General features: G+C 43.4%; 2 long non-coding RNA genes across 5 annotated transcripts in view; one reads left to right on the top strand and one right to left on the bottom strand.

Moving 5' to 3' along the window:
* The window catches only part of LOC131502823 (uncharacterized), a 50,310-nt gene extending 30,847 nt beyond the window's left edge, over positions 1-19,463 (top strand). The window contains exons 3-6 of one of the 4 annotated variants that reach the window (XR_009257205.1): positions 9,086-9,190; positions 9,796-10,056; positions 10,806-11,079; positions 15,589-19,463. This is a non-coding gene — a long non-coding RNA (uncharacterized LOC131502823). Of the gene's footprint in view, positions 1-9,085; positions 9,191-9,795; positions 10,057-10,805; positions 13,310-15,588 lie in introns of those variants that run through there. The other 3 variants (XR_009257203.1, XR_009257206.1, XR_009257204.1) reach the window with 3 other exon arrangements.
* Positions 1,797-6,516, bottom strand: LOC131502826 (uncharacterized). The gene is made up of 3 exons (XR_009257209.1): positions 5,267-6,516; positions 4,239-4,383; positions 1,797-3,702 (listed from the first exon to the last, which is right to left on the bottom strand). It is a non-coding gene; the product is annotated as an uncharacterized LOC131502826 (long non-coding RNA).
* Positions 19,464-23,130: the final 3,667 nt, after the last annotated feature.

The raw sequence follows: 23,130 nt of genomic DNA, 5'->3' as shown, positions 1-23,130 counted from the left end.
CTCACCCTCTCTCAAATAATAAAAATAAAACATTAAAAAGATTAAAAATATAAAATTCACAAGGAGAAGAAAGAACAAAGAGGATGATGGTGGACTGGCTTATGTCCAACTAACCCATTTGCCAATAACAAGTATAAATTCTGGCAAAAGTGAAATTTCTCTACCTCTAAAAGAGGTAGAAATTGAAAGGGATCAGGCCATTGGAAGAAGGGAATAGTTTACATCCCCATCTGCAAGGTTTGTTGCCCCCAAATAACCCCCATGCTGTGTGGCATGTGGCCATAGAAACTGAGCAAAGCTGGAGTCTCCATGGTCTTTGCAGGCAGAGAACAGCGTTCAGGGGGTGCTAGGATGGCTGTGAATGTTGGGGATAAACTAGGAAAGGGAGGTTCTATGGGGAGCGGAGGAAGGGAAGCTCTCAAATCTGCATAGAAGCTTCTCTCAAGTTCTCTTTTTTTTTTTTTTTTAAGTAGGCTCCACACTCAACATGGGGCTTCAACTCAGGACCCTGAGATGGAGACCTCAGCTGAGATCAAGAGTCGGATGCTTAACCGACTGAGCCGCCCAGGTGCCCCAAACTTCTCTCAAATTCTTGAGAGACTCCTAAATTGTACGTGTGTGGAGTTAAGATCCAAAGAGTGCAGGTGCAAGGCAACAGCTGGACGGTGAAAAGACATGAGCTAAGAGTCCCGCTGTGCCCACCGCTGTGGAGACACATGCAGGAGTTTATTCAACCCAAGTTAGGGTCACTGGACAAGACACCAGGATTCCCACAGAAAACATAAGCCACATTTTAGGATAAAAGAGCATACACCTGGACCAGGAGATTCTCCCTGGAACGAAAGGGAAAACTGACAGACGTGTGCTCAGAAAAGACACAATCTGTCAGTAATGTAACTAGAAGAAACCATAACGTGGTTTAGGGGAAAATAATAGACAATCCAGACTATCAAACACATCGTTTCCCCAGTGGTCAGGGAATGAATGAGTGAATAACTCATGAAAGTGAAACAGTAACCCTCAAATTCCCCTAAATTGATCTGTATATTTAATGCAATTCCTATAAAAATTCCAGCAATGTTTGTTGCAGACATAGGCTAGGACGTTCTAAAATTTACATGGGAAGACAATTGACCCGGAAGAGCTAAAAGAATTTTTTTTTTCAGTAGGCTCCTCGCCCAACGTGGGGCTTGAAGTCAGGACTCCTCAAACGGCCAGGCATCCCCAGAGCTAAAAGAATTAAAAAAAAAAAAAAAAAAGAATGAGAGGAGGAGGAATTATTCTACCAGATGTGAAGTTTTATTATATACTTAATGAAATTTAGAAAGTGTGGTATTGGCAGAAGGAAAGAAACATATATCAGTAGAACCAGATAGCCCAAACACAGACTCACACATATATGCTCAAATTACTTTTGCAAAAGCTGCAAAAGCAATTTCATGGAAAAAAGGTAGACTTTTAAACAAGTGATGCGGAAGCAGTCAGACATCCGTAGGTAAAAAGCCGACCTTGAATCAGAGCTCACTTCTTATGCAACAGTCAACTCAAAATGCATCATGGGCCTAAAAGTAAAATTTAGGGGCGCCTGGGTGGCTCAGTCAGTTAAGCGACCGACTTTAGCTCAGGTCATGATCTCACGGTTCGTGAGTTCGAGCCCTGCGTCGGGCTCTGTGCTGACAGCTCAGAGCCTGGAGCCTGTTTCAGATTCTGTGTCTCCCTCTTTCTCTGACCCTCCCCTGTTCATGATCTCTCTCTCTCTCTCTGTCTCAAAAATAAATAAATGTTTAAAAAAAAAGTAAAATTTAAAAACTTTAGAAAAAAACATAGAAGAGAATATTTGGGATTTAGGGCTGGGGTGGGGGGAAGACCTTCCCACTAACTGCTTAAAGAATTCAGAGGGGCGCCTGGGTGGCTCAGTCGGTTAAGCATCCGACTTCGGCTCAGGTCATGATCTCACAGTTTGTGGGGTTTGAGCCCTGCATCGGGCTCTGTGCTGACAGCTCAGAGCCTGGAGCCTGCCTCACATTCTGTGTTTCCCTCTCTCTCTGCCCTGGCCCTGCTCCTGCTCTGTCTTTCTCTGTCTCTCAAAAATGAATAAACATTTTAAAAAATTAAAAAAAAAAAAGAATTTAGATAGAGCACCCACTCCAGGAAAGGAGCAGTCACCAAGGACAACTACATTATAATATGAACTAGGGGTGGTAGGCAGGAAGTTAGTAAAATCTGTTTGTTAAAATTCTTCTCTAAGTCCCATTGTCTCTATGACCCATAAAGATTTGTTTACCAAACATCTTTCCATTCTTCCTGTGAATTGTCCTCCTTCCCTCTGAAGCCCAGACTCCTCACTCCTCCTCCTTAGTCCAGAAGGACATTTATACCTCATTTTATCTGTCTGAAATCTCTCATGTTTATGGTGGCTTCTCCCCATGTATGTAATTTTGATTCTCCTGTTAGTCTGTCTCCTGTCAATTTTAATTCTTTTTTTTCCTGTCGATTTTAATTCTTAAAACAGCGAGGAGTACCTTGAAGGTTAGAGGAAACAGACTATAAAAAACAATTTGAAGCAGGGGTGCCTGGGTGGCTCAGTCGGTTAAGCGTCCGACTTCGGCTCAGCTCGTGATCTCGTGGTTCGTGAGTTCAAGCCCCGCGTCAGGCTCTGTGCTGATGGCTCAGAGCCTGGAGCCTGTTTCAGATTCTGTGTCGCCCTCTCTCTCTCTGACCCTCCCCCTTTCATGCTCTGTCTCTCTCTGTCTCAAAAATAAATAAACGTTAAAAAAAATTAAAAAAAAAATTTCAAGCAAAGTTCCACCCACCTAACAAAGGTAGAAATGTTAGGGGAGAATTATGCCTTAGGGATATCGGTCACATTCAAAATTCTGTAACTACCAAATGCAAAAGTCAAAGTTCTGGGAAATTTCTAACACCTCAAATTTTTATCTTCCTTTTTGTGACCTATGCTGAAGATCTTGTCTGGAACTTGTCACTGATGGGGGCTGGCTATTACCTCAGGCTGGATTCTTCCATGTATTAATTCCAAATACTTTTTCATTGGCTTAGTCAGTGATGGCTGATTTGTGGGTCAATGGATCAAGGGAGGATTGTTTGTGACCATAGAAAACCCTAAATTGTATCAAAGGATAATTTGGAGAAAAAAAATAGAATAAGGAGAAAATAAAGCAGAAAAGGAAAACTCAGGGTGGGCTTATTAGCCTTGCTGCAGAGAGTGTGAGTAGGTTTGAGACGGAAAGGTCGAGCACAGGTGGACCTGGGGAGGCCAGACAGGCAGTCGGACAAAGCGGCCCCCGGAGACCAGGCACGGGGCTCCCAGGCAGGTCTGGCTAGGGCTTGGGAGCCCCGGGCCTCTCTGCTTTGTCAGGCCAGCAAAGCAAAGCTCAGGAAAAGAAACCCTTCAGTTTGGTGAATTTGGCTGAGTTGATTTCCGCCCCCCCGGGTTTGCCTAGTGCTCTCTCAATGGAGTTCTGAAGGGAAAAGGAACCACAGGAAACAAATCAGAAAAAAGACATCATGTTCTCCTCCGTCTCCAAACTCGACGCATGAATTCTTGAAGAAAAATTTCCCCCTTTTTATTAAGATACAATTGATACGCAGCCCTGTATAAGTTTAAGGGGTTCAGCATAATAATGTGACTTACATACGTCGTGAGGTGATTACCACGATAAGTTAGTCACCATCCAGCATCTCCTATAGATGCAAACAAAGAAAACGATGTTTGTGATGACAGCTGCTAGGACTGAGCCTCTTACCAGCTTCCATATCCTCCCTCCTGCAGGGCTGCCTATAGACGGCCCTTGTGCATCGCACCCGGTACTTCCTTTTCTTACAGCGTGAGTTTGTGCCTCTTGAACACCTTTGTCCAGTTCCCCCTCCCTACCTCCCCTGCTAACCACAAGTCTGATCTCTTTTTGTAGGAGTTTGGGGTGTTTTTGTTTCTGTTTTAGATTCCACATATAATTGAGGCAATAACGTGTTTGTCTGAAGAAAATGTTAGTGGACGCCCCCCTCTCTATCTTGCAAATACAGTAAGAGTTGTATTATGCAACTCTTATGTTGCATATACTCTTATTATGCAAGAGCTGTTTTATGCAACCAGCCTTAGAAATATACAACACTAGTACTGATGGGGTTTTGGGGTGATGGTGGGAGGTCCAGAGCCTCTCTGCAAGAGGCCTTTTGGTCTGGGTCCTGATTTAGAGCCGTGAAGGCTAGACCTAGGGTACCTGTGTTCCTTTGCCCTGTTTAAGGCCGTGCAGTGTTACAGGAGACAGTCCTTGTCTACATTTTGCAATCCAAATTGTTTCCAGTGGTTAAAAGGCATCTCAAAGGAGAACACTTGGGGACCGAAGAGATGCTCCCATGCTCCTCCTAGAGAGAAAAGTAGAGAGAGAGAGAAGTAGTGAAGGCCCATTACCACGAGAATCCCCCAACTCCCTGGTGGCGTCCCACGTACAGGATATGTCAGAGGTTCCTGAGGTGTCAAAGCAACCTGAGGCATCCCTCGAATGAAATCGTTATGACTGCTGACCAGCCACTAAGGGCCCCTGAGGAGGAGGGATACTAGCGTCCCGCCGCTTCCCCATTGCATCCTAGGCTACAGATGGGTGCCTGGTGTATGGACCTGAGTTAGCCTTGCTGAGAAGGCAGAGAAGAAACCTCCGTCTTTAACCATGGAAAACACTAGAAAAGTTTTACAAGGAGGGATAACACAATTTTATAATTTAAGTAGTTAGTAGAGGACACTGACGGAAAACAGTAAAGATGGAAACCCATCATAATCTAAGCAACATTCCAACACCTAGTCTTTATAGCCAACTTCCCTAGAAAACAGTCCCCCTGTGGTTTCCATTCAATGGGGTACTGGTTTCCGCCGGCTCCCAGTGGAGGTCTCTCGGCCAGAAGCGGCTAGACCAGAGATGTGGAGGGGATCACGTTAGACCAATGAGGAGGAAACCTCACCCGGGAGTCTTTAGATTGGCAGCCTTCCTAGTGACTTAGGTGGCTGTCCCGTGCCCAAGACAGACAACTTTGTATAAGGACAGGAATAAAGAGAGGGCATCAAGTTTCTGGGTCTTATTACCATTCCTGGGAGGGTACTACCAGGCAAAAGGCAGGCTTTCTCCTCCCCGTAGAGTAGCCACGGGCTAGAGGATTGCGGCCTGAGCAATTGACATGAAAGTGTTCCAGTAAGACCATCCTCCTCGAAAAGCCCCTGAAATGAGAGTAAAGGGAGAAAAGAGAAAGTACTCACCGGGTTTGCACCAGCTCAGAGTCCAGATGGAAGGACTTGTAGCCCCAAGCTGGGCACCATATGATGAAGTTTTGGGATGATGGTGGGGATTCTGGAGGCGACGTACAAGAAACAATTCTTGAAGATGTCTTTGATGCAAAAAGGTGATTGTATTAAAGCATGGGACCAACACCCATGGGCAAGAAGAGCTGCACTGGGGTTGTGAAGAGTGGCTGGTTATATACACTGGAGTTGGGGAGGTCAAGACGAAAGGGAGGCCTCCAGAGGGACTTTGATGTGCTAAAGAGGATTCCTAGGATACCTGAGGCCTTGCTGTTGTCAAGCTAAGGTTGTTTTTCCCTCTAGTAAGGCATTGGCATTAGGGCAGCAGGATTTCCTGGAGAAATGTTATACTCTGTATGTGCCTCAAGTATTTGTCAATGGCCTGCAGGTCATAAGGAAATTTAATTTTACCTGCCATTGCCTTCCTGCCCTTGTTCCCCACATCACTATGGAGGGGTGATGTTGGGGCTCCAGGAAACTGAGTCTATAGGTTTCTGGACATTAGGCTATTGACAAGGTTGCCTTTTTCTTGTAATTTACTAAGATATTTGCAAACTGATGGGGACTCATGCCCTGTATGACTGTGATCTCTATCACTTAACCATTTGTTTTCTCTCCTTTCCTTTGTCCTTGGGCAGCCAGGAGTACCTGAGGAATGTCACACATACCCCACCTGGGGTGGGGGGGGATGCTAGCTTGCATTCTGTCCTCAGCCCACCCCACGCTCCCTCATCAGTACCAGCCGATTCTTCAGTTGGCCCGCTTTGTGCTTTGGCTTATGTTCATGCAGATTTGACCTCCGGTAAACTTGGGTCCCCCCAAACTGGGCTCCAAGCGCTGGCTTTTTTAGACCACATACCCATGCGGCGGAAGGACCACGTACTGACACGGGACAGGGAGAGGAGGCCTCAGCTAACGTTTTCCGTTGAGTCGGCCTGGGTCGGCATGAGGCCCACCTTCGGTTGGGCAGCCCCCCACACCAGAAACGCCACCTCACCCAGGTGTATGTGACCCAGGGTGAAGCCTCCTCCGGGAGAAATCCCCACCTCCCACACTACTGGGGATTTTTGTCTCCTGTGCTCCGGCAGCCAGTTGTTTCCTTCCAGCCCCCGTTAAGTGGAGCTGACGCCCCAACAGATAACATTCCATGTAGCCGGCAGCCCCCTTCTCGCTCGGCTCCTGGATTTGGCCCTTAGGGAAAGACTGGGCCAAGGTGTGTGTGTGTAGGGCAGCTGGTCCCTCCTTGGCCCTCCCACGTTACCTTTTCTGTCTTTATACTGTGGGTGGTTACAGCAAAGCAGAGGGTCACCTCCTCATCACCATCAGGGAGGTGTTGTGCCGCCTCCCCCGGGAGCACGCCCGTCCTCTTCCTCAGGTGAGCCTCTCTGAGGCTTCGTCTCCCCCAGAGACTGAAGCCTCTACCTTCTTTCCAGGCAGTGTCCTCACCAGATGTCTGCCCGGGGAGAAGCAGTGGGAGACAAAGCCCAGCGTGTCTGATGGTCTTGGTGAGGTCTTGGGGTGATGTTGGGATTCACAGCTGATGGCCAAGAAAGAATTCTTGAAGACATCTTCGGTGCAAAAAGATCATTTTATGAAAGCACGGGGACAGGACCCGTGGGCAAAAGAGCTGCACTGGGGTTGTGACGAGTAACTGATTAGATACCCTCAGGTTAGGAGGGGGGTCAGGAACAGCATAAGTTTCTAAGGAATTTTGGAAGCAAGGTTTCCAGGATCTTGAGGGGCCAGCTGCTGGTAGGAAAATGCAATGTATTACCATTTAGTAAAACTTCAGTCATGAGACCCCTCAGATGTATATCAGGGGCCACAAGCCTGGAGTATGATTGCCAGCATATATCTCCGGGGAGCTGAGATAAAGGAAGTTTCCAAAGGAATTTTTATATGGTACAGTAGACTTACAGAATCCTGGGGCGTCAGGATAATGTTAACCCAAGACTCCCTTTTGCCCCTAGCAAAGTGTCATCATCGAGGCAGCTGAGCTCCTAGAGGGAGGTCACTCTGCTGGCCTCAAGGACTTGTCAGTGGGCTGTAGGCAGTAAGGGAATTCAATTTCTCACTTGCCTTAGTTTCCCACATCATCATGGCTGGCACTTAAACCCCCTTCCATCTTGGTGAGGGTGGTATTAGGGCTGTAGGAAACGGAGTCTATAGGTTTCCAGAGATTAGGCTATGGAGAAGATTGCCTTTTTCTTGCAGTTTTCTAAGTTATCCGTGAACTGAAGGAGACTCCTGTCCTGCATGACTGTCATCTCTATCGGCCAACTATCTGCTTTCTTTCCTTTCCCCTGTCCTTGGGCAGCCAGGAGTGTCCGAGGAATAGCACACATACTCCTGGGGCGGGGGGCGGGGGGAGGAAGGGGCGGTGCTGTTAGCATGTACTTTGCCCTCAGCTTGCCCCACGCTCCCTCATCAGAACTCATGAACCATGAAATCATGACCCAAGCTAGAGTTGGATGCTCAACTGAGCCACAGAGGTGCCCCACTCCTTGTTAATTTTATATCATCAGTTTTTTAAAGAACGTTGTCCTGCAGAAGGTATATTTTTATACATTTGCCTTAAAAAAAAACCTTTCTAATCACAGTTGTTGTGCTGAAAAATACTGTAAATCTCTCAGTTTAAAATCCTCCATATTCCCTTTCCACATTAAAGGTTTTTTCAAGTTTATATATTTATTTTGAGGGAGAGAGAGAAGGTGAGCAAGCCAGTGGGGAAGGGACAGAGAGAAAGAGGGAGAGAGAGAGAGAGAGAGAGAGAGAGAGAGAATCCCAAGCAGGCTCCATGCTGTCAGCCCAGAGACTCATGAATAATGAGATCATGACCTGAGCAGAAACCAAGAGTCAGAAGCTCAACCGATTGAGCCACACAGGTGCCCTCCAAATTAAATTGATCAGACCACTTTTTTATTTTTATTTTTTTTTACGTTTATTTACTTTTGAGACAGAGAGAGACAGAGCATGAACGGGGGAGGGGCAGAGAGAGAGGGAGACACAGAATCGGAAGCAGGCTCCAGGCTCTGAGCCATCAGCTCAGAGCCTGACGCGGGGCTCGAACTCACAGACCGCGAGATCGTGACCTGAGCTGAAGTCGGACGCTCAACCGACTGAGCCACCCAGGCGCCCCTGATCAGACCACTTTTAAGGAAGAAACAGTCAAAGGCTTTTTACTTTGATTGCTTAAACTTGAGAAATGTGACCTTCCCCTATGAGTCAGACCCTTTTGGGCACTTGTAATGGGTGTAAGCATGATAGTATTTTTTATCTTTCTATTTCTAATAATTATTCCAGAGTATCTAAAGGACAGGCTTGTAGTGAATCAGAAACACTCTACTCCCAACCCAGTTCTCTTTTGCCTCCCTACGATACATTTTAAAATAACGCAAAGAAATGAAGAAAAATCCCTCATTGCGATAGTTCTTATCTAAACTGTTCTAGGGGCACCTGGGTGGCTCCGTTGGCTGAGGGTCCAACTTTGGCTCGGGTCATGATCTCGCGGTTTATGGGTTCGAGCCTCACATCGGGCTCTGTGCTGAGAGCTCAGAGCCTGCAGCCTGCTTCACATTCTGTGTCTCCCTCTCTCTCTATGCCTTCCCTGCTAATGCTCTGTCTCTGTCAAAAATGAATAAACGTTAAAAAAAATTTTTTTAATGTCCTCAATGCATGTAGAGTCTTTCAATCATGTCTTGTTTTTATCATGTTTCTTTCTCGTATCATATGACTTTACTGAGGCAGACATTTCTCATTTCTTTCTCTTTTGTTTAGTAGTCTCCATGCTCAACGTGTGGCTCGAAATCACGACCCTGAGACCAAGAGTCACATGCTCCACCGACTGAGCCAACCAGGCCAGGCAAACATTTCTAAGCAGAGGTATAAGATGATTAGTTCCTTCTGCAGCACAGGATGTCACAGAAGTGACAGAATCAATTATCAGAGAGTTTCAGGAATAACGATTTTTTTTTTAGTTATGAGTCAGGAGTTGAAAGCAACATATTCTTTCTTTTCCAAATTTACCAGTGTCCTTATTTCTTGCAGCTAATTGCTTTCTTCCAGCACTTAGAAAAATCTGCAGAAAGAATGTGAGAGCAGTCCTGTCTGCATGGGTGCAATTTCTCAAGGAAGGGACCCTCGCATGTCTGAACACGATCTCTCCCTTTGAGCTCAAGATGGGTGCTCAGGGGAACGTGTAGAAAAGGACAGTCCCAGCCCCTCCCAGAAGGGAACTAGGCATTGGAGAAGCAATGGAAAAGTCCAAAAGAAGGTGCACGTGACAGAGCTGTGGCAGATGTGGTGTGATTATTGATTCCGTCCCAAGTAGTCTTGGACTTTGATCAAAATCGGAAAAAAAAAGCGCTTTCACAGAAAATGTACCCAGGTAATATCGGTTTCTGGCTCAAGCTGGCCGGTGAATGCATGTGCACGGCAGAGCCTGTTTGAAAGACTACTTTGGAATATTTTTTTAAATTTTATTTTAGAAAGAGAGAGCACGCAGACAATGGGGAGAGACAGAGAAACGTAAGCAGGCTCCACGCTCAGCGCAGAGCTCAACGTCCCCGGGGATCAATCCCATGTCTCTGGGATCACGACCTGAGCCGAAATCATGAGTCGGACCCTCAACCGACTGAGCCACCTGGGCACCCCTTGAGAGACTACTTTGGAAGCCAGATCTTGGACGACCAAGTTCACTGCCTCAACTGCCCCAAACCGAAGTGCCCTTTGTGGCCACGTATAGTCAGGTAAGTGCTTACTCATCTGGAAGCTCACTTCCCGATGGGAACCTGCCTCTCAAGAACTTCATTGAAGAGGCTCACCAGGACATTCCCAGGCCTGCAGCCAGGCCTTAACCTGTTTTCGGTATCCAGCAAGAATGATGCTTGTATCTCACTTTAGGGGCACACAAATCTAAATCCACCTCTGCTGACCCTGAAATCAGCAGTCCTCCACAGGGCAAGTGCTTTTTTTTTAAGTTTATGTGGTTATTTTGAGAGAGACAGAGACAACACAGGTGGGGAAGGGGCAGAGAGAGAGAGAGGGAGACAGAGAATCCCAAGCAGGCTCCACGCGGTTAGCGTGGAGCATGACATGGGGCTCGAACTCACAAAACGGATCATGAGCTGAGCCGAAACCAAGAGTCGGACGCTTAACTGACTGAGCCACCCAGGCTCTCCCACAAGTGTTATTTTGCAGTGCTGGCCATTTGCTTCGTAAACCTGCTATAAGTCCCATCATCCTGGGGAACGTTCTAGCCTCTTTTCATGAGCTTAGTGTCTGTGGCCCACATCTCCTGGATGGGCTAATCTGGTTATTTATAGCACTTAAGCAAAGTACAGCCACAGTTGGTTGGAGCCTGGAGTGAGAAGAAGGCTCTACATGGCTAAGCAGCTGAACTGGCCCAGAATCCTCAGGGTTTCCCTGTGTTGTAGCACCAGGGACCGAACTGGCCAGGAGGACGTCCAACCTTGTCACACGTTCTGCTTCCTTCCAGGGGAAAGGACTAGTGCCCGAGGAATCATTTGCGTATTACGACCACGCTCTCCTCCAGTCCTCCCGGGACCTGAAGGGGGTGTGGTGACTTGGCTCCCATTCATGCTGCCAGCTGTGATGGCTCCACCATGGGCATGTGTGCCCGCCACAGTTATGCCTTCTGTATTCTGTGCCAACCGACCCCCCCTTAGAGCCCCTCCACAGGAGATGACTGTAGGATGTTGGGATGTGTGAACTTGACAAACTAGAAAAAAACAAGCCTCTTCATTTTAATGGTAATTTTATCCTTTATTTCTTTATTTCGTCATTTGTGCTCTTGGCATAACCTGTTGTAGGTTCTGGGAATACAGCGTCGAACCAAAGACACAAACACCTCTGTCGGCACGGAGCTTACTTTCTACCGGTGGGGACACAGGCAATAAGCCAAGCAAATAAGGATATTACGAGGTGGTAACAGCTAAAGGGGAAACATGGAGCAGGGACATGGTGTAAAATGTTTCCAGGAGAGGGGGAAGAGACGAAATTTTAGTTAGAATGTGCAGTAAAGACCTCCTGGTGAATTGGTTTGGAGTAGAGGCCAGAAGAAAGTGAGAGGACAAGCCTTTACAGATACCTTGGGGCAGGGCTCTCCAAACAGAAACAATAGCTACGTAATTTCTACCCCTGAGCACAGCATGTAGATCATGGGGGACAAATGAAGAACCACGTAAGCCACCCGTATGTTGCTTCCACGGCACATATCTTTGATGAGTCGATGAGCGCTTTCCCACAGTACCCAGATATGGCCTTGGAATCCTCTCGAACACAGCTTGTATTAACTTGCCACTGCTGCCATAACAAACTGCCACATACTCAGTCACTCAACACGAATTTCTTATCTCCCGGTTCTGTAGGTCAGCAGTCTAGGTAGTATGTCGCTCCATGGATCCGTTGTTTACAATGTCACAGGGCTGACAGGGTGCCTGGATGGCTCAGTCGGTTAAGCGTCTGACTTCGGCTCAGGTCATGATCTCACAGTTCGTGAGTTCGAGCCCCACATCGGGCTCTGTGCTGACAGCTTGGAGCCTGGAGCCTGCTTTGGATTCTGTCTCTCTCTCTCTCTCTCTCTCCTCCTCCCCCACTCATACTCTTCTCTCAAAAGTGAAAAAACATTAAAAAAATGTCACAGGGCTGAAATCAAGCCATCAACAGGCCTGCATTTCTTTCAGGAGGTTTTGGGGATGAATTCACCACCCAGCTCATGTAGGTTTTTAGCTAAATTTAGTTCCTTATAGTTTGGGGACTAAGGACCTCATTTCCTTGTCGTCTGTCAGCCGAGAGGCAGTTTTTGCTTCTAGAAACTGCTCTCATTCCTTCTCGTGCTTTTCACATGGCTTTCCTCCAGCAACAGCTGGTGGAGCCCCGCCCACAATCTGCATCTCTCCACCCACTCCTTTTCCCACATGTCTGTTGCCTCTGGCCAGGTGAAGTTCTCTGCTTTTAAAAGCTTCTGTGATCAGACCGGCCCCACGCAGCTAACCCAGGATAGCGTCCCTCTGTTAAGGTCCATCACCTTAACTGTATCTGCCAAGTGTCCTTTTCGGTACGTAACGTAATAGAGTCAGGGGATATAGGGATCTGTGCATGGACACCTCTGGTGAACTGTTCCATCTACCACAGGACAATCCAGAGAGCTATCACTAGTTGGCATAGGAAGAGGAGATGAAACTTCTTTGCCATCCCCGATCTAGATCATGATAGGGAATTGTAGGCCTCTTGCAGCCACACATCTAGACTTTGGTTCTGCCCATTGCAACCTGGGTGTTGTTTTCTTTTTCTTTTCTTTTTTTTTTTTTTTTTTTTTAGTGTTTATTGATTTTTGAGAGAAAGAGACAGAGCGCAGGCAGGGGAGGGGCAGAAAGAGAGGGAGACACAGAATCCAAAGCAGGCTCTCCAGGCTCTGAGCGGTCAGCACAGAGCCTGACGCGGAGCTCAAACTCACCGACCGTGAGATCATGACCTGAGCCAAAGTTGGACGCTCAACCGACTGAGCTGCCCAGGCGCCCCTGTGTGTTAGTTTTCTATTGTTGTGTGACATGTTACCCCGAATTTAGCCACTTAAACCAACGCAAATTTATTATATCATTTCTTTGTGTCAGAGGAGTCTGAGCATAGCTTAACGGGATCCTCCATTCACGCTCTCACGACCTGTCATCAAGGTGTAGTCAGACCATGTTCTTATCTGGAGCCTTGACTAAGGAAGCATCTACTCCGAAGCTCATTCAGGTTGTTGGCAGAATCCATTTCCTCATGGTTTTAGGGCCACGGTCCCTATTTGTTAGCTGCCTCTCTGCCAAAGGGCACTCTCAGCTTCTAGAAGCTGCCTGAAATTCTTGGCCGTGGGGCCCTCACCATAGACAATCTCACATCATTGTAGGTTACTTTTTCAGAGCCAGCAAGGGGAATCCCTCTCTCTCTGTGTCTCTCTCTAGTCTGTTAACACATAGTCTGTCTTTCTTTTTAAGTTTGATTCTTCTTTTTAAGTTCATTTTATTTATTTTGATGGAGAGATAGAGGCAGAGAGAGAGAGAGAGACAGAGAGAGAGACAGAGAGAGACAGAACGAGAGAGAATCCCAAGCAGGTGCTACACTATCAGCACAGAGCCTGACATGGGGCTCAATCTCACAAACTGTGAGATCATGACCTGAGCTGAAATCCAGAGTCAGACGCTTAACCAACTGAACCACCCAGGCACCCCACACATAGTCTTGTATAAGGTAACATACAGCAGTGACATCCCATGACTGTTGCCATATTCTATCAGTGAGAAGCAAATCACAAATCCCACTCACATTCAAGGTGGAGATGATACAGGGTATGAACATAGGGGCCACCACAGGGTCTATCCATGACAGCCAATTTGATGACTTACTTAGAAAACTCTGTATTTTTGTTAAGACTTCCTACTCGGAAAATGAAAATTGCCGCTACATAAAATGTTCTTACCCAAAGTGAATGAGGGCTTCACTTTTCAAAGTAGTTTCGGAGTGCCTGGCAGGTTCAGTCAGAAGACCATACAGCTCTTGATCTTGGAGTCATGAATTCAAGCCCCATGTTGGGTGTAGAGATTATGTAAATAAAGAAAAATAAGAAACTTAAAAACAAAAACCAAAGTGCTTCCATAACTCTTCATTTCACATTGATTGTTCTGAATATCACACCCTTTGAAGTCAAATGGCTTACAAAGCCAAACTGCACGTGTATGTGAGCACACACACACACACACACACACACACGTTTAAGTTTGTTCTCAGTCCTGCTTATCCTGGGATATAGCACCCCTGGCGTGGGGCTCTGGAAATGTAGACATTTTTCTATTAACCTGAGTATATGATGTTTGCTTTAGATTTTATTGTTCCTTGTGTTTGTGACTAAATTGAATTTAGTGATAAGTCCCTATTACCTAACTGAGGAAGTTCGCATTATATTTAATTATTTCATGACATGCCTCAGACCTTGCAACAGAGTGGAGGGGTTGGCACTAGGTGCTGATTGAGATTTTTAAAAAAATTACTTAGCCATTTTAAATTGCATACTTGAAATATAAGCAATTTTCAATTCTAGCATGAACATGTAATTATCATACTCCCCTTCGAGCATCCATGTTTGGTTTGGACCTATTGCTTATCAGAAGGTTTGCTCATTGTTTAGCTAAGGAACACTTGCTAAGTATTTTGTTTTACTAGCCACACTAAATATTAAGCATGAAATAAAAGGTATTTGTCATGGTTCCTGTCTATCTCAACCCTGCATGGGAAAAGGGAAAATTAGGGAATGGTTGTACTGGATCTCCTGGAAGAAGTGAGTTTCTCTTTGGTTTTATAGTCCTGATGGTTTTCGTTTCTATCTTTATCTCCAGAATTTTTTTTTCGAGTTTGTTTATTTTGAGAGAGAAATGGGTAGGGGCAGAGAGAGAGGGAGAGAGAGAATCCCAAGCTGTGGGGGATAAGCTTAGGAATCCCCTGGGCTTACACCAATGGGTTGACAAGGCATAAAGAAATACAAAGTCATAAAATGCTCACAGCCGAGTTTGGGGAAACCAGATTGGCACTCCAAGAATCGGGGGGTGCAAAGACACCCTGAGAGTAGGGAGGCACAAAGGTGCCAGGATTAGGGAGGTGCAAAAGCACCCTTATTTTGGGTGAGAGGGTGCAGAGCTCCCCAAAATAGAGAGAGGCAAAGGCCTGAAATAGAAACGGCACAAAGGTGCCCAATACATAGGAATAACAAGATTATATATTCAGGCTGAAAGCACCCCAAATTTAGTACTATAGCAGAAAGCTGCTTTCACAGGAGAATAGGGCCAGGTTAGGTAAATTGGTGAATTGGACTATGGACCCACTGCCCTGCAGGCAAAGCAGTCCAGAATGGAGATGGTTAACAAAACAAAAGGTGCCTTGTCAACCCTGAGGTTACTCCCCCTACCTGTCTCATCCCCTAGGCCGGCTAAGGTAAACAGAGATGCTGCCTCAAGTCTGCTGTAAACAACCCTCCTCCCGACTGCCCGGGGCCTGGATTTTGTTTTTTATTAACCCAAACCCCTAACCACGAATATCTTCAAGACTCCCTTTCCCTCATGTCCACAAGTTAATGTTCACAGATGCATTGTCCCTTTGTGCATGTCCATTGCCATGTAAGCCTTCTGATCCTAATAAAAATGGGGCAAGGACCCTTATTCGGGGCTCTTGTCTTTTCCCAGACATTAGCCATCTCTCACTTTAATCCTGCATCCGCTCTTTTGCAGGCCAAAAGAGAACTTTAGACTTAGAGTCTACGACACCAAGCAGGCTCCACACTGTCAATGCAGAGTCCGACTCAGGGCTTGAACCCATGAAATGTGAGATCATGACCTGAGCCAAAATCAAGAGTCGAACACTTAACCAACTGAGCCACCTAACCACCCCTCCCTCTGGAAATGTGGTGGGTATAAGATGTCACGTACTAGCTCTATGTAGTATTTCTGCTGGATTTGGTTGCATTCTCTGTCAAGAACAAAACCCTTAGAAGCATTTTAGTGATCCTGCCTCTGCCTGTTTTAACCAGTTTTGTATACAAACTTCCCCAGGCACAAGAGTAACTTTGTTGGGGCATATAATTTGCAGAATGTAAATCTGGTGCTTAACTAAGTACTCAAATTCATTTAGAAATCCCCTTATAAATGTATTACAAGTACTAGTGACATTTTATATAATTTTCTTGAAAATGAGTTTTATGATGGCGACATATATCATGTCTGGAAATACTTATTTTTATATCCTTTCCTTGCCCAATTTATTTTTATTGTCAAATTATCACAAACGCTCAGGAAAATTGAAGGAATACTAGGATAATGAACCTGGCACATCTTTTACCTATATACTTAAAAAAATTTTTTTAAATGTTTATTTATTTTTGAGAGAGACAGGAATGCGAGTGGGTTAGGGGCAGAGAGAGGGGGAGACACAGAACCTGAAGCAGGCTCCAGGCTCCGAGCTGTCAGCACAGAGCCCGACACGGGGCTCGAACTCACAAGCTGTGAGATCATGACCTGAGCTGAAGTCAGACGCTCAACTGACTGAGCCACCCAGGTGCCCCTCACCTATATACTTTTTTAATGTAAATGCTGTCATATTTGTTTTCTTTGTGTCTGTCTCCTGAACCTTGTGAAAATAAGTTACAGTTGTCATGACCCTTATAATTCTAGATATATCCATTAAACTTCTTCAAAAAAGAAATGTTCCTTCATAACCACAATGCTATTGCCACATCTAAAAACAATTAACAATAATGTAATAATATCATCATATACCTAGTCCATATTCAAATTTCACCAATTACCCAAATGTCTTTTATAGCTATTTTGAGAATAAGTATCTAGTTCATGCATTGCACTTGTGTTTAGATATTATGTCTCTTCAGATTCTTTTAATCTGTAACGCATCTATGGTAAAACCTTGGTTTGCGAGCATAATTTGTTCTGGAAACATGCTTATAATCCAAAGCACTTGTATATCCAAATGAATTTCAAGAACCATTGGCTCAGTTATGATCATGTGACATTCAGCATCATGTACTACTTGTATTGCAAGACATCACTCATTTATCAAGTTAAAATTTATTTTAAATTAAAATTTATTCCACTCATCTTGCAGAACACTCCCAGAACAAGTTACTTGCAATCCAAGGTTTTACTGTATTTACCACCTTCCTTATGACATTGGCTTTTTGAAAAGTTGTCTTGTAAGGAAAGAATTATGAAAGCAGCAAGGGGAAAAAAGTTCTTAACCTATAAAGGAAGACAGATCAGGTTCACAGCAGACCTATCCACAGAAACTTGGCAGGCTAGAAAGGAGTGGCAGGATATATTCAACGTACTGAACCGGAAAAATCTGCAGCCAAGAATTCTTTATCCAACAAGACTGTCAATCAAAATAGAAGGAGAGAGAGATAAGGAGTTGCTCAGACAAACAAAACTAAACTAAAGGAGTTTATGACCACTAAACCAGCCCTGCAAGAAATTTTAAGGCGGATTCTTTGAGTGGAGAAAAGACAAAACAAAGCAAAACTAAAAAGACCAAAAGCAACAAAGACTAGAAAGGACCAGAGAACATCACCAGAAACACCAATTCTACTGGCAACACAACGGCACTAAATTCATATCTTTCAGTACTTACTCTAAATGTCAATGGACTAAATGCTCCAATCAAAAGACACAGGGTACCAGAATGGATAAGAAAACAAGACCCATCTATATGCTGCTTACAAGAGACCCATTTTAGACCTAAAGACACCTGCAGATTTAAAGTCAGGGGATAGAGAACCATCTATCATGCTACAGTCATCAAAAGAAAGCTGGAGTAGTCATACTTACATCAGACAAACTAGATTTTAAAATAAAAGCTATAACAAGAGATGACAAAGGGCATTGTATCATAATTAAGGGGTCTATCTACCAAGAAGATCTAACAATTGTAAATAATTATGCCCCCCAGGATGTATTCAATGTGCTAAATCGGAAAAATATGCAGCCAAGAACGTTTTATCCAGCAAGGCTGTCATTCAAAATAGAAGGAGAGGTAAAACGTTTCCCAGACAAATAAAAATTAAAGGAGTTCGTGACCACTAAACCAGCCCTGCAAAAAAATTTAAGGGGGACTCTGAGGGGAGAAAAGATGAAAAAAAAAGAGACCAAAAGCAACAAAGACTAGAAAGGACCAGAGAACACCACTGGAAACACCAACTCTACAGGCAACATAATGGCAATAAATTCATATATTTCAGTACTCACTCTAAATGTCAATGGACTAAATGCTCCAATCAAAAGACATAGGGTAACAGAATGGATAAGAAAACAAGATCCATCTATATGCTGTTTACAAGAGACCCACTTTAGACCTAAAGACACCTTCAGATTGAAAGTAGGGGGGTAGAGAACTATCTATCATGCTAATGGTCGCCAAAAGAAAGCCAGAGTAGCCATACTTATATCAGACAATGTAGATCTTAAAATAAAGACTGTAACAAGAGATGCAGAAGAGCATTATATCATAATGAAGGGGTCTATCCATCAAGAGCTAACAATTGTAAACATTTATGCTCCAAATGTGGGAGTACCCAAATATATAAATCAATTAGTCACAAACAGAAAGAAACTCATTGATAATAATATCACAATAGTAGGGGACTTGAACACCCACCTACAGCAATGGACAGATCATCTAAACAGAAAATCAACAAGGACACAATGGCTTGGAATGACACACTGGACCAGATGGACTTCACAGATATGTTCAGAACATTTCATCCTAAAGCAGTGGAATACATATTCTTCTCCAGTGCATATGGAACATTCTCCAGAATAGATCACATGCTGGGACACAAATCAGCCCTTAACAAGTACAAAGATTGAGATCGTACCATGCATATTTTCAGATCACAATGCTATGAAACTCAAAATCAACCACAAGAAAAAATTTGGAAAGATGACAAATACTTGGAGACTAAAGAACATCCTACTAAAGAATGAATGGGCTAACCAAGAAGTTAAAGAGGAAATTAAAAAGTACATAAATGATAACACCACAGCCCAAAACCTCTGGGATGGAGCAAAGGCAGTCATAAGGGGGAAGCATGTAGCAATCCAGGCCTTCCTAAAGAAGAAAGAAGGAAGAGGGTTGTGTCTCAGATACATAACCTAACCTTACACCTTAAGGAGCTGGAAAAAGAACAGCAAATAAAGCCCCAAACCATCAGAAGACAGGAAATAATAAAGATCAGAGCAGAAATCAATGCTATCGAAACCAAAAGAAAAGAAAAGAAAAGAAAACAGTAGAATAGATCAATGAAACCAGAAGCTGGTTCTTTGAATTAACAAAATTGATAACCCCTTGCCAGACTGATCAAAAAGAAAAAGGAAAGGACCCAAATAAATAAAATCAAGAATGAAAGAGGAAAGAGGCACCTGGGTAGTCCAGTTGGTTGTGTGTCTGACTTCGGCTCAGGTCAGGATCTCGCCGTTTGCGAATTCGAGCCCTGCATCAGGCTCTGTGCTGACACCTCAGAGCCTGGAGCCTGCTTTGGATTCTGTGTCTTCCTCTCTCTGCCCCTTGCTTGCTCATGCTCTGTCTGTCTCTCTCTCTCTCTCTCTCAAAAATAAGCATTAAAAATAAAAAAAATAAAGAATGAAAAGAGGAGAGATCACAACCAACACAGCAGAAATACAAACAATAATAAGAGAATATTATGAGCAACTATATGCTAACAAAATGGGCAATCTGGACGAAATGGACAAATTCCTAGAAACTTATAAAGTACCAAAACTGAAACAGGAAGAAACAGAAAATTTGAGTAGACCCATAATCAGTAAAGAAATCGAATCAGTAATCAAAAATCTCACAAAACACAAGAGTCCAGGGTCGGATGGCTTTCCAGGGGAATTCTACAAAACACTTAAAGAAGAATTAACACCTATTCTCTTAAAGCTGTTCTAAAAATAGAAATGGAAGGAAAACTTCCAAACTCATCCTATGAAGCCAGCATTACCTTGATTCCAAAACCAGACAAAGACCCCACTAAAAAGGAGAACTACAGACCCATTTCCCTGATGAATATGGATGCAAAAATCCTCAACAAGAGACTAGCCAACCGGATCCAACATTAAAAGATTTATTCACCACGACCAAGTGGGATTTATACCTGGGATGCAGGGCTGGTTCAATATCCGTAAAAAAATCAATGTGATTCATCACATCAATAAAAGAAAGGACAAGAACCACATGATCCTCTCAACAGATGCAGAGAAAGCATTTGACAAAATACAGCATCCTTTTTTGATAAAAAAAAAACCCTCAAGAAAGTAGTGATAGAAGGATCATACCTCAAGATCATAAAAGCCATATATGAAAGACCCAACGCTAACATCATCCTCAATGGGGAAAAACCGATAGCTTTCCCCCTAAGGTCAGGAACAAGACAGGAATGTCCACTCTCGCCACTGTTACTCAACACGGTATTGGAAGTCTTAGCCTCAGCAATCAGACAACACAAAGGAATAAAAGACATCCAGATCGGCCAGGAGGAGGTCAGACTTTCACTCTTCCCAGATGACATGATATATGGAAAACTCAAAAAATTCCACCAAAAAACTGCTAGAACTGATCCATGAATTCAGCAAAGTCGCAGGATATAAAATCAATGTACAGAAATCGGTTGCATTTCTATACACGAATAATGTAGCAACAGAAAGAGAAATCAAGGAATCGATCCCATTTACAATTGCACCAAAACCTATAAAATACCTAGGAATAAACCTAACCAAAGAGGCAAAAAATCTATACACTGAAAACTATAGAAAGCTTATGAAAACCGAAGACACACACAAAAAAACAAGAAAACATTCCATGCTCATGGATTGGAAGAACAATCCATTTTTAAATAATATTGTTAAAATGTCAATATTACCCAAAGCAATCTAAGTATTCAATGCAATCCCTATCAAAATAACACCAGCATTATTCACAGAGCTAAGACAAACAATCCTAAAGTTTGTATGGAACCAGAAAACACCCGAAATAGCCAAAGCAACCCTGAAAAAGAAAACCAAAGTGGGAGGCATCACAATCCTGGACTTGAAGTTGTATTACAAAGCTGTAATCATGAAGACAGTATGGTACTGGCACAAAAACAGACACATAGATCAGTGGAACAGAATAGAGAATCCAGAAATGGACCCACAGACGTATGGCCAACTAATCTTTGACAAAGCAGGAAAGAATATCCAACAGAAAAAAGGCAGTCTCTTCTGCAAATGGTGTTGGGAAAACTGGACAGCGACATGCAGAAGAATGAACCTGGACCACTTTCTTACACCACACACAAAAGTAAAATCAAAATGGATGAAAGACCTAGACAGGAATCCATCAAAATCCTGGAGGAAAAACAGGCAAACACCTCTTTGACCTCGGCCACAGCAGCTTCTTACTTGACATGTCTCCAGAGGCAAGGGAAACAAAAGCAAAAATGAACTATTGGGACCTCATCAAAATAAAAAGCTTCCCCACAGCGAAGGAAACAATCAGCAAATCCAAAAGGCAACTGATGGAATGGGAGAATTTATTTGCAAATGACATATCAGATAAAAGGTTAGTATCCAAAATCTATAAACAACTTATCAAACTCAACACCCAAAAAACAAATAATCCAGTGAAGAGATGGGCAAAAGACATGAATAGACACTTCTCCAAAGAAGACATCCAGATGGCCGACCAACACTTGAAAAAAATGCTCCACATCACTCATCATCAGGGAAATACAAATCAAAACCACAATGAGATATCACCTCACACCTGTCAGAATGGCTAACATCCACAACTCAGGCAACAACAGATGTCGGCAAGGATGCGGAGAAAGAGGAAACTTTTGCGTTGCTGGTGGGAATGCAAACTGGTGCAGCCACTCTGGAAAACAGTATGGAGGTTCCTCAAAAAATTAAAAACAGAACTACCCTATGACCCAGCAAGTACACTACTAGGTATTCATCCAAAGGATAGAGGTGTGCTGATTCGAATGGGCATATGCACCCCCAATGTTTATAGCAGCACTATCAACAATAGCCAAAGTATGGAAAGAGCCCAAATGTCCATCGATGGATGAATTCATAAAGAAGATGTGGTATACACACACACACACACACACACACACACACACACACACACAATGGAATATTACTTGGTGATCAAAAAGAATGAAATCTTGCCATTTGTAACTACTTGGATGGAACTGGAGTGTATTATGCTAAGCAAAATAAGTCAGTCAGAGAAAGACAAATATCATACGATTTCACTCATATGTGGAATTTAAGACACAAAACAGATGGACATAAGGGAAGGGAAGCAAACATAAGATAGAGAGGGAGACAAACCATAAAAAGACTCTTAAATACAGAGAACAAACAGGGTTGCTGGTGGGGTGTTGGGTGGGGGGATGGGCTAGATGGATGATGGGCATTAAGGAGGGCACTTGTTGGGATGAGCTCTGGGTGTTATACATAGGAGATGAATCACTAAATTCTATTCCTGAAATCATTATTACACTATATGTTAACTAACTTTGATTTAAATTAAAATAATAGTAATAATAATAATAATAATAATAATAATAAATGTCTTCTAGATTGTCCCACCTTCTGAATTATTCTGTTTTATTATGGTGTCATTTAATTTGGTCCCATATTTCCTGTATTTCCAATCAACTGAGGGGTAGATCTATCAATATAATTGAATCAGTTCAGGTTAAATATTTTGACAAGAATACTTCATAAATGTTGATGTTGTTTCCTCCTTTATAAGCTGATAGTACTTTATTTTTTATATTTTTATATTTTTTGTTTTTTGAAGATTAGAGACCGTGACAGTCAACAATGCCTATTTAGAATGTATTACCAATAATGCAATTTTCCCCCCCCAGGATACCCATTTTTATTCAATTTAACTATCGTTGACACACAATGCTATATTAGTTTTGGGTGTACAACATAGTGATTCCACAATTCTATACATTATGCAATGCTCACCACCATAAATGCAGTTACCATCTGAGTTGGTATTCTTTTAAAAAGAAATCTTTCTTTAAAAAAAAAAAAGAAATCTTTCTTTCTATCCCTGGCCCTCTCACCTCTCTTCCTCCTTTCCTCTGACCCTCTGTCTCTTCTTTCCCACTCTCTCTCCTTCTTTCTCTCATTATAGACTCGTGTGTTTCATAAGCCAGTGGATTGTATTTTCATTATTTTTTATTCTTTATTTTGATTATT

This window comes from Neofelis nebulosa, chromosome X (genome assembly GCF_028018385.1).
Source record: "Neofelis nebulosa isolate mNeoNeb1 chromosome X, mNeoNeb1.pri, whole genome shotgun sequence".
Classification (NCBI taxonomy): Eukaryota; Metazoa; Chordata; class Mammalia; order Carnivora; family Felidae; genus Neofelis; species Neofelis nebulosa.
This window is presented reverse-complemented; position numbering and strand designations above follow the sequence as displayed.